General features: G+C 39.8%; 1 protein-coding gene and 1 pseudogene across 2 annotated transcripts in view; both read right to left on the reverse strand.

Moving 5' to 3' along the window:
- The window catches only part of LOC309544777 (large ribosomal subunit protein uL6-like), a 32,099-nt pseudogene extending 20,462 nt beyond the window's left edge, over positions 1-11,637 (reverse strand). The window contains exon 1 of the transcript in view: positions 11,626-11,637. The product of the transcript in view is annotated as a large ribosomal subunit protein uL6-like (transcript). The remainder of the gene's footprint in view (positions 1-11,625) is intronic.
- The window catches only part of GABRB1 (gamma-aminobutyric acid type A receptor subunit beta1), a 750,154-nt gene that overhangs the window by 338,109 nt on the left and 395,592 nt on the right, over positions 1-16,453 (reverse strand). The gene's annotated exons all lie outside the window — the stretch shown is intronic.

Consider the following 16,453-nt stretch of genomic DNA (forward strand, 5'->3'; position numbering starts at 1 on the left):
TCCACCGCAATGGTCAAAGTGCCCCATTCCACAGGCTCCTTCTCCACAGTTACTCCTTCTGTTTCCCCACCATTATGCAGGGAGGAGTCACCTGAATTAGTCGATCATAGTGTCAGTGACATGCTGCTGGAGGATGCGCAGCAACTTGAATGCTCTGATGTTGGTTCCCAGGTAGATGAAGGAAATAATATGAGCCTAGAGAGAGGGGGTGACAATGATGGACAAGAAACCAGCAGGAATGCTCCCTCAGCTGCAGCATACTGCTAAGTTTGCTCCAGTGACATGGAGGGAAGGAATGATAAGGACACTGACTGTACTTGGGTGCCTGAGAGAATAGAGGAGGATAGTGAGGGGGAGAAGAAGGAGGAAGAGGAGTTAGCACAACTCCAACAAGGCAGGATGTGCTCCAGGGGTCGCCGTAGGAGTAGCCAACCTATTGCATCACACCACAGAGCTCCACAAGTGCAGGGTGCTGCAAACTCCCCGCGGACTTCCAAAAGTTCATTAGTGTGGGCTTTTTTCAACTCATGTGCAGTAGACCGTAGCGTTGCTGTTTGCAATATCTGTCTGAAGCGGATCAAGCGTGGTCAGAACACCAGCCACTTGGGCACAACGTACTTGACAAGACATATGACGACCTGCCATGCAGTCCGTTGGCAGCAGCACCTGAAAGAGTTACATGATAAAAACAAGCATACTTCACCTTGCTCCTCATCTGGGATCTCTAACCCTACTATACCTCATGTCTTCTCAAAAACCTGCATTGAGGGGGATAATGGTATAGCAATGAGTGCCACAGATACTTGCACCCAATCTGCTAGCAGTACACCGCCTCTTGATTTCAGCAGCAGGCACATTTCACTACTCCTGTTGCTGAACCTTAGAAGAAAAACTGTCCCAGCCATCCACATGCTCAGCATCTTAATGCTAGCTTGGCCAAATTGCTAGCGCTACAATTGCTGCCTTTTCATCTAGTAGACTCTGCCCCCTTTCGTGAATTTGTGGAATGTGCTGTACCACAGTGGCAGGTTCTAAAAATACATTTCTTTTCACCTAAGGCCATTCCAGCTATCTACCATCATGTGGAAGGTAGTGTTTTGGCATCGTTGGACAGAGCAGTCAGCAGGAAGGTTCACATTACTGCTGACTCTTGGTCCAGCAGGCATGGACAGGGACGTTACATTTCCTTCACAGCACACTGGTTAACTCTGCTGGAAGCTGGGAAGGATTCAGGACAGGGTTCAGTGCTAGAGCTTGTTTTGCCACCACGCCTCCAAAAAGCTGGTGCTGTGTAATGTTCTGGTACCTATGGTACCCTTATTTCCATTTCTCTCCTAACATTGCGTCCCATCTTGCTATCCAAATGGAACGCATACACCTTTAAGGGCAATGACATCATCGCCGAGCGCCGCTATGAGCGGCTATTTCAATCGCCGGTTTGCTCTCACTCATTGCTCGATCAAACCGCATGTTCACCTTACCTTGTCTTGTGCTGCCGGAGCTTCTAGCTATACCCTTTGCCTGAACTGAACCGGAACCTCGCTGCCGATCCCGTATCTCGCTACTGGATCACTCCTTACTACTGGACCTTGCTACTACTAACTATCTAGTGATAAGTACCCCGCAGGGGTTCCTTCCTAACCTATACTTTCACTATCATCTACTGCATATTACAAAGACTATTACTATCTAATCTATTCCTATCATCTGCATAGATTGTTAGCTCTTGGGACTACCATCATCTATCATTGCACTAGGTAACTCTATCTTGTATACATTCTGCTGTCCTCTACCATCTGTACTATACATGATTGCTAGAACCTATCTGCATACTACCATCACCTACCACTCTCCTGAATACTATTACTGAGTGCTCACCATACTATCGCCTGTCTCTCACCTCTATACTATCATATATTCTATCACTCCAGGAACATCATATTGAGTGTATGTATATTGCATAACAGGCTGTGCACGGTGATGAAGTCCTGAGAGTTGGATATGTTGTTCAACAGAATCTCTACACGACTACTGAGTGTAACAATTCTGCAGCTGCAAATCCATTCATTAACAAAAAACGCATGAGCGTTACATGCTGGTTCTGCCACATCTCGCTACTCCACCTCCTCTTCTTCTTCCTCTATGTCCTCTTCTGCTGAATTGTCCTCTGAAGCAGCAGTGGAGCACTAAGCATTTAAGGGGCCATGAAGATAAAAAAATTCTGCGCTTATGGACAAGAAATTGGCTGCAGCAAACCTCAAAATATAGTCCAAAAGGGCTATATCAATAAGTATGGGGTAGGGTGAGGTAGATGGCGCTGCCTATAGGTGATAAATAAATATGTATGGAAAGAAATGGATTTTAGCACTGGACTAAATAAAATATAAAATACTAAAGTGCTGGTGTGCGTATCCAAATATCAAATATCAGTACACAAAAAATTATATGCAATAAAACCAATATAAGTAAATATATAAATTCATATAAGGTGCAGAAGTGAAAATAATGCTCTAGTTTAAGGAAAAAAACAGAATGGAGTAAAGCTAAATGAACCAAAAATGGGTGATAAGTGCAATAAATAGATAAAAATAGACTTAAATATCAATAAACAGTGTTCCAGTGAATAAATACACATTAAAAGTGCCAAAGTGTGATAATATAAAGTGATCACTGAATGAAGGCAAAAAATTGAAGATCAAGAATAAAATTAATTAGCTATAAGTGATACAGTGAGCCTGATATAAAATAAATGAATAGTGATACAATAAATATATGGTAAACAGTCCATAAAGTGCTGGAAAACTAGGAACAGTGCTTCAATAATTCTGATGGGTGATATTCAGGGTGGTCCGAGTGCTAGGTGCCAGGTGAAAGAACAGTGCACCCCTCCAATGTATCCCGCACTCACCAGAATTAGGAACCCATACAGGGGTAGTAAGCCTTAGGGTATTAATAGGTATCCTCTATCAGGCGGTTCCTGCACACTAGACTCGTGGAGAAAAGGATCCCTGGATCATATCTTTCACATAGGCAATATGTGTTCAATATGATTGGTAAAGCCTCATATTCCCATTCATCATATGGTAAGTATATCCCGAGGTGATATGTAAGAAGAAGGCCTCATATAGTGACGTACCATTTTAAAATATTCTTTATTGTTAAAATAAATCAATGTACTCACATTCACAGGACTGGTAAACGGACATTCAAGGCAGTAGGGGCGGCGAGACCCTCGTTAGCGGCTGCTTCCGGGACTCTATGCGTGTCAGCTGCTGGATCTGCGTTCCAGTGGGGCAGAAATTACGTAGCTACGCACTACGCGTTTCGTCACAATTGACGTCATCAGGAGCGTAAGTCACGCCATGCCCGCTGGTTATTTGTACTGAATGGTTACCAGGCAACCGGACATTGCTAGCTCTCGCTGTCCAATCGAAAAATAAGGAAAGACCAAGACATGTGTTGCCGGGCAGATTAGCGGTATGCTAATTCGGCAAAAAAACTCATTAGCCAGTGGAAAAAAAGAGGAAAATTCAGCCAATGAGAAAAGAAAAAAGGAAGTCTCTAAGTGTCATGTGTTGTCGGGTAGGAATTATATACAGCGATATGTATTGAAAAAATGAGGCAATAAATAGATGTTGTTTAAAAAAGGCTATATTGCCATCGCTTATATTAAAAATACAGGAAGCTAAGTATAAAAATTAGTTTAATATAATAATCAATCAGTAAAAACGGGGTAGTATTAATGTCAACCTATAAAAAGGTAATTAACAGGCAGAAGGTGCTCTAAGGGTGAAGCTATAGAATTAATTAGGTGTATAATTAGTCGATTTAAAAATAATCTCTAATTGATGGAAATGTACTAGAAAAAAATAAATACATAAATAGAACATTGATGGACATATGTGTAAATTAAATCTATATGCACATAAGAAAGGACCTCAAAATTGGATATGGGACATATGTATATAAATATCCGATAAAATATATGTACATAGATAAGACCTCAAAAATCAGAGTAAAAATAGTTTGGTAAAAAATGCTTAAAAATTAGAACCTTGTATAAAAAATAGTATGTGAAAAATTATAGAATAGGGAAAAATTATTATAAAAATTATTATAAATATATATATATATATATATATATATATATATATATAATAAATAAATAAAAATAAGGTCCTGTGGTCTTGTAACCATATACAAATATAGATGTCCCACATTGCCAATATGCATCTTAATAAATAACGGCATAAATATAGCCATGTATAATAGTATATATAAATATAAATACTCCCAAGGAAATAAAAACAAAGACCAAACAAGGGGAGTGAAATGTATATACAAAACACAGAGTAAAGGCAATTGTCTATATACTTAATAAAAATAGTATTTATATACAGCAAATCAATAATATAATTACCCAAAAAAGGGGAGTGAAATGTATATACAAAACACAGAGGGAAGGCAATTGTATATATACTTAATAAAATTTGAATAAAGATGGTATTTATATAAAGCTAATCAATAATATAATAACCCAACTGATGAAATAAAGTTGGAATTTTAAGAATTTTAAATCCTGTGATAAGGGGCCTTTAAGAGAAAAAAAAAAAGGGGGGGGGGGATTTGCTGTGTAAAACTAGAACTAAAAATCAGAGATAAAACAGTTTAAGTCTATGTCCAGGTTGAGTCTTCCAGGTTGGATCAGCCAATGAGAAAAGAAAAAAAGAAAAAAAGAAAAAAGGAAGTCTCTAAGTGTCATGTGTTGTCAGGTAGGAATTATATACAGCGATATGTATTGAAAAAATGAGGCAATAAATAGATATTTTTTTTTTCTTTTCTCATTGGCTGAATTTTCCTCTTTTTTCCACTGGCTGATGTTTTTTGCCGAATTAGCATACCGCTGTTTTTTTCCTTAAACCAGAGCATTATTTTGACTTCTGCACCTTATATGAATTTATATATTTACTTATATTGGTTTTATTGTATATATATTTTTGTGTACTGATATTTGATATTTGGATACGCACACCAGCACTTTAGTATTTTATATTTTATTTAGTCCAGTGCTAAAATTCATTCCTTTCCATACATATTTATTTATCACCTATAGGCAGCGCCATCTACGTCACCCTACCCCATATTTAAGGGGCTATGCAAGCAGTCAGGCTAAAAGATGCCATGCAGTACTTCAGTTGGCCTGTCCAGGGGATAGGAGTCACGCTGGGGCAGAGATTCTGTCAGCTCTGCTGGGGCAGGCTCTGAGGTGGTTAACTCCATGACAGCTTGAGCCAGGAATGGTTGTATGTGACAATGGCACCAGCCTTCTCTCCGCCCTCTGAGAGGGACACTTGACACATGTTCCATGCTTGGCACATGTCCTCAATTTGGTGGTGCAGCGTTCCTTGAACAGGTACCCAGGCTTACAAGATCTCCTGAGGAAGGCCAGAAAAGTATGTGGCCATTTCCGGCATTCATACAATGCCAGTGCTCGGCTATCTGACATTCAACGGGAATGCAACCTGCCCACCAACCTCTTCATTTGTGACATGCCCACCAGGTGGAACTCAACATTGGCAATGCTGCAGTGGCTGCACATGCAGCAGAGGGGCATCAATGAGTACCTGTGTGAGTATGGCACAAGGACAGGTTCAGGGGAGCTTGACTTCTTTTTGCCACACTAGTGGCTAATGATAAAGGATGCATGCACCGTCCTGTCACAATTTGAGGAGTATACAGATCACATGCGATGTCTGTACGATGCGATTTCAGCCATACAAAATGTATGGCTGAACTCGCATCACATTCACACCAAAATGGTGCAGGACCCTTTTTTTTGGTCCACACTGGAATCGTACCGCATCAGTTTTCACACCGATGCAATCCAATTCCTGCTCCATTTCACAGTTCGCACCGCGATCTGCGAACCAATCTGGGGGTGTCATTAACTTTACATTGATACCCCTAGCAATTTTCAGATCTCAGTGTGAACCACTGTGCGATCCTGGGGCGATGCAGGAACTGGCACTGACTCGCAGGGTTTCCCGCATCACACCAATGTGAACCGGGACTCACACTGGCGATATTCCAAATTATAAATAGGAATCTCAATATGTGCAAATTTGTGAATCCGTCCAAACATATCACCTAGTGCATATCAAACTAATACACTCTAATGGCATTTAATGAATAAACATTTTTTATAAAGTGAAGTTGCTTAAATAAAATGCAACAAACTGCAAAAAAAGTGCAAAAAGAGCATACTATAGATGCTAACTAAAGTGCATAGTGCAAAAATAAATATTAACAAGATACAAAAACAAATTCAAAAGTGATCCAGAAATCGTGCAGAAAATAATAATGTTAAAAAAGTTATACAAAAAAACAGTTCATATGTGATCCAAAAAGATTTTTGTAAAGTTCATATAAGAACCCAAAAATAAGTTCCCAAGAAAGTGGTGGATAAAGTCATCTTAAAGAATACCCTTCTGATTATTTGTAAGTGACACCCAGTGTAATTCTTCACCGTTCATCCCAAACGCACTCACCAGAAACATTGCACGTGATTTTGCCTGCACTTGCTGTCCTGTGCAGTATACAGTATATAATGTGGTGGGTCAGCAAGTGATTAAACAGCACTGGTTTTGTACAGGTATTAGTAAGCTTTGCAATGTCATCATTTGTCCATCTTGTGGGTTTTTCTGCCTTGTATAGGCAGCGCACCCCTTCCCTTCCAAGCCTGGGATTATTTTTTGTCTGAGATCTGCCGTGAATGATTTCACAGGGGGCAGAGAGATAGGACGGCACACAATAGTGACCGCCAGTCACCAAGCAATGACGTAAACGGCATCTTAGAAATCGAGAGGTGCTGGCTTCTCTACCTCTCTCTCTGCAGCCCTGCCAGTTTTCTCTAGTGATGCTGTTGCTCTCTTGTTGATGGGCTGTGTGCTCCTGTCGATTTGACAGTCTGACTGGTTTTGTGTCAGATTCTGTGTCTCCTGTCTGCCTTTGGAAGTGCTACCTGGGCTCGCCTGCTGCTGCTTCTGAAGTAAGTGGATGAGAGTAGATGTCTTAAAGAGAAATATTACTTTTTCCCATGTATTTTGCATAGATATGAGCTTACCACACATGTCAGGAGCACAGAGGACTAGGGAAAGGTAAGAGGTGGTAACATGGAACATGGTTTTTAAAAGAGTGCTCAAGATCTGCAAATTATGGCGTTTTGCATTATTTTAGGAGCAGAAGCCCTAAACGCAAACACTCTAGAGAACATAGGACCCGCCATTGGTCATCTTCTCTTGACCAGGACAATCTACATTCCTCAGATTCCCACACAGGGTGGGTTTCATGCTCCTCAGGGATGTCCTAATGGATAAGGATGTGGATGTGCAAAATTCAAAGCCAATGTTTAGGAGGCAAAAGCAGAAAGTATGCTGCAAATATCCATGCCACAGGCAAGACAAAAAAGGGCATAAGAGTTAAAAAACTGAAGAAAGGTTGGGCACGCCTACTTTTAATCACAATCTCACTGGCCTGTCATTAGCCCAAAAACATGACAATATTTCCAAATATGAAGAAGGAAGGGCCTTCTTTTCCCATAATGTCAAGGAGTAAACGGCTCATTGATGAAGAATGGGAGTGACCTGATGAGAAGACCAATTTACAGTACATGGTCTCTAATCTTCATCCAATGAAGGCAGCTGATGCATGTTTATGCGATGCACTTCCAGGAATGGATGCGGCCCCCCAGCATCTGGTGCATTAAGTGTCTTTGCCTTTGAATAACTCAGTTGCTTTTAGGGATCCTATGGATCGAAAAGTGGACTTAGGGCTGGTTCACACCAGGTGCAGTCCAGTGCAAGCTTATTCTGCATCAAAAACTCATGGACAATATTTAACATAGAATTCCAATGGCTTAGTTCACACCAGTGTAGTGGGTTTTATTGCAGTCGACAAACGTAGATCGTGTTGCATTTTTCCTGTATGAAACACATTTGAAATGTGGCAAAACTCATCCAAAAAGCACCGGAAATTTATCAAAAATGCAGAAACACATCCAAGTTTTAGTAAATCAACCCCTCGGAGTCTAACATGCAAAACAATTGTTTACATACATGACTAAAGTTGGTGGTACCCTTCCACTAAAAAGGCAAAACCCACAATTTTCTCTGAAATAACTTGAAACATTGGCATCCTTCATTGTTTATTCCATATTTATTTAAAAGAATGGATTCAACAGAATATCTTAAATAATAAAACAAATGAAATGACATGGACAAAATGATAGAACCCTTAATGTAAAAGCTTAAGGCTAGGTTCACATATAAACAGGTGCGTCAATGGTTCAGATGCAATTCAGGTGCGAATTTGACACTAAAATCACACCTGATACGGACGAAAAAACACACAAAACCTTTTTAAAATTTGCGCTGCAACCGGTCCATATATATGTGAACCAGCTGGTCGGATTCACAAGTTATGTGAATGGGATGTGGTTCAAAACACATCCGATTCGCATATATGTGAACCGAGCCTTATGGCACTGGGTAATTCATTTCACTCCAAAATTCCTTGATAGTTTTGAGATTGCATTTTGTCTAGAATAGGTTTAAGGCATCCCATGCCAAAAACAGTAAAGCATCCCCAAAAAATAACTAAGCCTACTCCACATTTCATAATTTGTGTAGGGTTTTTTTTTAACAAGTTTAAAAAACAGTTACATTTCCAGAACGTGCCAGGAATCTAACACTCCCATTCGTTGTGTTCTCAACCAAACTATCAAATCATCCAATGGCTGGTGTTACAACTGATTACATGTGAATCATCATGGCAGTTGTATATTAAACAGAGGCCAAGATGGCAGCTTCCTTGGCTGAAAACGATAGGAGGGTTTATGTTCACTATTAAAAACATTCTTCCAGAAGGATTGTGGCTTGTCAATATGCATTTTAGCAAATTCCAGTATGACTTTTTATGTTTTTCTTTCAACACTGAAGTCCTCCCCGATCTTCTCGTTTTGAGCCCAATGGCGTTCAAAATGTAAGGGATGGTGCGATCAGACGCTGATGTATCTTTATCTTAGAGTTAACCTTGTATCTCTTTTTTCTATTTTTTGGGTCTGCCAATAAATCTATCCAGGCCATTTTAGAATATCTTTGTACAATAAGCAATCATTTATCTAACTTTACTATTTAGCTGCTTTAATCTATGACATACCAGAGACATGCAGATATACATGAGACAATTGCTTTAATTTCATCATTTTCAGAAGGAATGAAGCATTGCTTTAATGACTAATGAGCTTTAATGATATCAAAAAATTTGTCCATGTCTGTTGATATTTCCTGATTTTTGGGTAGGATTCCTGACATACAACCACAGCGAAATTAGTGTGGACAGGCACAATGGTACACTAAATTAGTATTAATATAATATTTGATGTGCCTATTTTGCCTCTAAGCATCTTTCTGACAAAAGAGATGCTTCCCAAAATGCACAGACTTTTCAATGACTCTGAATGATAAGCTGAGATTGATGGGGTTATTTACTAAAACTGGAGTGTGCAAAATCTGGTGCAACTCTGCATGGAAACCAAATAGCTTCCAGGTTTTTTTTGCCAAAGCTTAACTGAACAAGCTGAAGTTAGAAGCTTATTGGCTACCATGCATGGCTGCATCAAATTTTGAGTGCACCAGTTTTAGTAAATCCCCTCTTTAAAGCTGAAATACACGATTAGAAAACCGACCAACGTCAACCTACGATGAACGAAACAGCATTCGTTGGTCGAAATTGACGCCGACATTAACAAATTGAAAAAAAAAACTTTTGACATGCAATATGTTATATATGTAGTATTGACATCTCACATAGAGGGGCAAGTGATGTAGTGTATATGTGTGACCTTGTAGCCACTCCCTTCGTCCCAGAATGAATGTTCAACATGATGCACATCATAATATAAAATTGAATGTATATGTGTGTGTATATATATATATATATATATATATATATATATATATATATATATATATTTATACACATATACATTTAATTTTTAAAATTTAATAAGATATTTATATTATGAAATATTTCAATAAATAACACATTTATATATACAATAGTTATTAAAACTTTTTTTTTATATTACAGATTTTTTAAATTATTTTATATCATTTTTCTCATATCTCTTTTTTTCCATTTTATATTTGGATTTTTCATTCATGGTTATGAGACTTCTTTCTTGAATATTACTTCTGGGTTGTCGACTAGTTCCACTCATGCATGATAATGTTCAAACGATTTTTAACTGGCAACCTTCACACCAAGGAATAGAATATAGTTTGTTTACATATGATATGACATCAGTTTTTCATTTTTTCAATCGGTCTTTTTAGTTTATAACAGCAATATCAGGTATAACTTGCTGGGCATCACGAGTAGTAAATCGGGTGATCGTTCGCAGAATGAAAATTTTAGTACGTTTTTCTAATCGTGTATTCCTTCTATTAGTCTCATTGCTATTAAAGAGGTTGTAAACCTCCGAATTAAAAAAAAAAAAAAAAAACCTGAAAGACAAACACATAATGAGCTAGTATGCATCGCATACTAGCTCATTATGAAATACTTACCTAAGAACGAAGCCCAGAGGAGCCGACCACTCACCTCTCTCATGGGTGACATGTTCTGTCACCCTTCTTCCGGGTTTGCGGCATCCGGCCATCTGATTGGCTGGACCCGCGATTACATCACTCCGACGGTCACGGCACGGGGCTCTGAAGGAACGGCACCAGTGGCTGTTCCTTCAGAGCGCATGCGCCAGTGATGTCACTGGCTGCATTTATGGTAAATATCTCCTAAACGGTACATGTTTAGGAGATATTTACAGTACCTATAGGTAAGCCTTATCATAGGCTTACATATAGGTACAACTTGCAGAGGAGGGTTTACTTCCTCTTTAACTTATGAAATTACATAACAAAGGAATTTATAGCTTGTCCATGCATGATTCCTATTAAAGTTACATATGATAGTTATTATTAATTTAAACCTGTATCCAAGCTATGGTATAGCTATTACTAAAAGATAGTCTATATTAACCACTGGCCTTCTTTATAGGGAAAATAAAAGTGTGTGCGTACAGTAGATATTATTTTTTCATGTATTTATTTGCATTATGTTAACCCCCCATCCCTGTCCATTTACATACAGTATATGTGGCAGCACAATGGTGGGCTTTAACACCAAGCAGCCACATATAGGCTTGCAGCTGGTGTTTCTTGTTTGTGCTGGGAGCATGCTCACTGAGTACCCTGGCATGATGTCTGTGCTATCACTGACAGCTCCTGGTCACTGTTTATGATCACAAACTGGTAGGTGGACTCCTGATCACTGTGACAGCCAATCACAGTGATCACATGACCAGGAAGCCCCTGTATGAACTTTTAAAGGGCTTTAAGGTCTATCATTTTCAGTTAATAATTTTATTTAGCTAGGAAAATATAAAATATTGCATATGGATAATTCATTTTTATTATTTCCTTTTTATCATGTTTACAAGACTAAATGTAAAGTGAGCTTATACTTTGCCACGGCCAGACAGGGAAACTGTCAAGTGTTCCCCCATACCTGAAAGGTCATGGTGCTGAAGAGTGGTAAGAAAGCAATGAGGATATCTCTCTGCTCTCTCCTGCTCCTGCTGACCCTCCCTCTTCAAATATAAGTGATGCCATGCAGGGAAAAAAGTATTTGAGTATTTGTACTAGTTCTATGCACAGTAGATTTATTGATATTTGCAAATACACAAATGCATTATTTAGATTATAAAAGAAGATTAGTAGCGCAAACAGTCACTATTAAAATGACTCAGAGTGTGGACTCTATACACATATGAGGATAGGGAACACTATAATACATATGGTGTAAAGTCCTTTAAATGTCCATAAAGTTCCAGGGCGTATTGTTCATGAATACCATGTGAGTGCAATATATTTACTTAATAAAGTGTTTTAAGTTTTACGGAACTTCACTATTGGAGCCATTCCTTTTTTTATATATGACACCATCTGGACCAAGGGGATTGTAAGGAGGTTACCTGTTAATGTTCATGCAGCAGCGGGGAACAGTCCAGTTTTCCATATGCACCCTTTGCAGTATACGAATCCTGCTTTTGTTGCTCTTGTGTGAGAACAACTGAGCCATTTGTTCTGGTGAGTGGCCACTTCTATTAACCCTTAGACGTGACACTTGGTGGTGGATGGTGATCCAATAATTGTCGCACGAGTCCCTGGAACTTTATGGACATTTAAAGGACTTTACACCATATGTATTATAGTGTTCCCTATCCTCATATGTGTATAGAGTCCACACTCTGAGTCCTTTTAATAGTGACTGTTTGCGCTACTAATCTTCTTTTATATGTTATCACAAATATTTTTCGTTATTTGTTTAAGTAGCAGCAGCTTGTTTACATCATAGCAGTATATTTACTGACTCCTCCTAAACAGCGCGAAGATATCTTGCTGACAGTGTGTGTCTAGGTATATTTTATTTGTTGTCTTTTATTCACTTTGCTGCTATGGAGGCAATTAAGTTCTTGAGTACTAGAACTTTTGATATTAAAAATATTTTTTCTATCAATAGTACACCTCCAGTAGATGAGGATATCAGCGTGATATTAAAAACACTATCTCTCACTCTTGAGAAACAAGTGAGAGCATGGTGGGATATCACCACCCTGGAGGCATATATAGCAGAGGGGATCATTAGTCGAGGTCTCCGATGGGAGTCGCACCACAGGATGGATTGAACGACGACCTCTCCATACGTGAGTGGTATGACTTTTTCCATCGAGTAGGGCTTGACCTACAATCCTTGGTTTTGAAAAGAAAGAAAAGGAAAATTGATCTTTTAAATAAAAAGATCCATGACCTACAAACTAAAATAGAAACCAAGAGTGATTCCCCTGAGGTGAGAGAATTCAATAATGCTACCCAGGCTAAATTAGATAAAATTGACAAAGAGACACACCTCAAAAAAGTCAAAACATTTACTAGGGACCGGCAGGATTTTAGAAACAGTCAGGTCTTCTGCTGGCAAGCTACGTTACCAGGACCTGCTCCGATAGAGGCCCCAACAATAGAGGAACCCATGGAAACTGAGGGCATTGGAGCGGTGGGTGGTCAAACACCTGGTCCACCGATCCAGACCCCAGTTGTACGCCCAAAAGGAGGTGTGTCACATATACCAGTTAGACCCATATTGGAGTGGACAGGACCTCCAATTAAGGGTGCTAACAGGGGTAATAAGAACAAAAGGGGCACCTTGAGAGGTGGCGCCCAGGGAACGGAGATTCCAACCCAGAATCAATACCAGGGTTTGGCCAATAGATCCAATGGAGTGACAGAGGACACTGGACCAAAAACCCCCCTAAACCCACCAAGACAGCCTTTTTTGGGCCGAGGCAGGGGCAGGGGGAGGGGGCGGAGTCAACCATACAACACTCAATATCCACAACTAGACAGACAACTGTATCGAGAAAGTACGCACCCCGAAGAGGAGTACGGGCTGGAAGAAGGATACAGCTCCAAAAAAAGAAGGCGAGACTGGTAAATGAGGGGATCTTTAACATTAGTAGTGTGAGTTTGACTAAAAGTGAACTCCACATTCTTGATCAAGGGCTTAAGTGCGCCCCCAAGAAACCTATTAACAAATTTAACACCTATATTGATATACACAAGTATATCAGAAAGGTGAATTTGAAGAAACACTTTCTGAATAACCCCATCACATCAAGAAGTAATATAAATAGTGGAGGCATGATTAACAGTGGATTGCGCAATAAATCTACTTTTAATCCACCTGCTGGCAACAACCACTGCATTGAAGTATTCAAAAACCTAGTCCTACGTGACTTACAGTTTCTTGAACCGGGCTATGAGGTTAATAAGAGATATAAACATATATAGGAGGGTTTAGATTCGTTAGAATCTCGCAAGGAGATTATCATCCGCCCTGCTGATTAAGGTGGTGGAGTGGTGGTGATGGACAAGAAATTCTATCATGATCAAATCACAACCATGTTAAACGATACCTCCACCTATACCAGACTTTCTAGAGACCCAACTGGGGACTTTGTAGAGGATCTGAAACGATTGGTCGAATCCGGCTTTAGGGATGGTGTCTTAACTAAGAAAGAACGCAACTATTTAACACCTAGTACGTGCCGGATTCCGATTCTATACACGCTACCCAAAGTCCATAAGGACGCAGTGAACCCACCTCCATGCCCGATTGTGAACAGGATTGGGTCGGTAAGTGCCCGGTTGGGCCAATACTTGGACCAATTTCTGCAAAAAAGTGTTATAAAGACGAAAGCCTTTTTGAAAGACACTGCAGATCTTCTTCTCATGCTGGATGATGTGGTACTTGGGGACGACTCGCCGGTCTTTCTTGTCACGGCCGACGTGTCGTCCCTGTACACCATCATCCAGCGTGATGATGCCCTCTTATCATTAAATTGGGCACTCAGTCAAAGAGACGACCTACCTCGGGAACAGAAAGTGTTTATTGGTAGGGCTTTAGATTTTTGTCTGAGCCACAATTATTTTTGGCATCAGAGCAACTTCTTTAGCCAAAAAACGGGTGTCGCTATGGGCGCCAAGTTTGCCCCTAGCCTGGCAAACTTGTTTATGTCGGAGTGGGAAGACAAGTTTGTTTTTAACCAGGCACGACATGAGCTGAGGCTACACAGGCGCTTTATAGATGACATCATCTTTATCTGGCAAGGATCTGAAAATGATCTGGGTGCTTTTATGGAAAATCTTAATGTCAACCAGAATAATATTAAATTGGATTTCCACCATAGCCAAAATGAAATCAACTTCTTGGATGTCATCATCAAAAGAGAGGGTAGCAGACTAACAACAAAAGTGTTCTTTAAAACAACAGACAGGAATAGTTACTTGGCGATCCAGAGTGGACACCATCCGAACTGGCTCAGAAATATACCAAGAGGCCAGTTTATCCGTGTAAGGCGGAACTGCACATCTGTAAACGACTACATGGATCAAGTAGGAGTTTTGAAGGACAGGTTTGTCGCAAAAGGCTATGATGAAACTTGTCTGAATAACGAAATCATTAAGATTAAGAATGCTCCCAGACCATTGAGGCCTACAGTTAAACCGACCAGTACTGTTGATAGCCCCAAAGAGTGGAGCTTCTTGTCAGATTTCACCAACGATTATAAAAAAGTGGAAGAGATCTTCAGACTTCACTGGCCTATACTGCAAATGGATAGAACATTGGGTCCGGGGTTACCAACTAAACCGTCATTCATTTATAGACGGGCTCCTAACTTTGGTGACCGAATTGTAAAAAAAGTACTAGATCCCCCCAATATTTCTTTTTTTCCGGACATGAAGGGATCCTTCACCTGTGGAAGATGTAGAGCCTGTTCCTTTACGCCCACCAATTTCAGGAGAAGGGATTCCTTCACAGTTTGGGCAATCAATAAAACGTTTAAAATTAAAAGCTTGATTACCTGTGATACCACACATGTGGTTTACGGGTTGATGTGTCCTTGCAATCGAGTCTATATAGGCCGCACTAAGCGGGCCTTAAAAGTTAGAATAGGCGAGCACATCACTAACATTTTAAAAGGGATTCGCGAACACAATGTATCTGCACATTTCCGCCAATTCCACCAGAGGGATCCCAGGAGCCTCCACTTCTGGGGGATTGAGCGGGTTACCCCGTCGTGGCGGGGGGGGGGCCAACTGGGTGAGGGAATTATCCAAATGTGAGACCAAGTGGATTTTCCTCACCCAGGCCCTCGCACCGAAGGGGTTAAATATTGAACTAGATCTAAATTGCTTTATTAGCGATTCTTGATGTTCCCCCTTTTTGATAGCTTTCTTAGAAGGCTCGTGGTACATTATCTTTTATTTATGTTGTGGATTATGATATATCATGGTTTTAAATTGAGATTATTGAATTTTATTATAATGTATTTTATATACAGTTTTTATGATCACTATATATATTATAGATTGTATATGTTTATAATTATACTTTTATTAATTGTATTTTGATTTGGCTCCGCTTTGGGTTTGCCTATTTTTAGTATGTGCTGATTGTTGATATTGTTATATGGTAATGCTTTGTATATTGTCTGATGACATTGGGTAAACCCCCGGAAGGATACTATTTATTTAATAACGTTCCTTTTTTCCATATATGAAATCAATTCAGTCTTTTTTGTATCCGGTGATCATCTTGTATGGCACTTCCGGTGCTGCTCCAGCATCAATGGTGTCACGGTGTTGATCCTAAATATATGGATACAGTTAATGTTATCGCTGATGTCGGAATTCCGCTGTTGGAGGCGCTGGTTTGCTTCCGGTCGGCTCGTCTTGGTGCCGATTGGTCGCAGTGCGTTCCAACAGGGGTATTTAGA

This window comes from Pelophylax lessonae (assembly GCF_965119305.1).
Source record: "Pelophylax lessonae genome assembly, chromosome: 1".
NCBI lineage: Eukaryota > Metazoa > Chordata > Amphibia > Anura > Ranidae > Pelophylax > Pelophylax lessonae.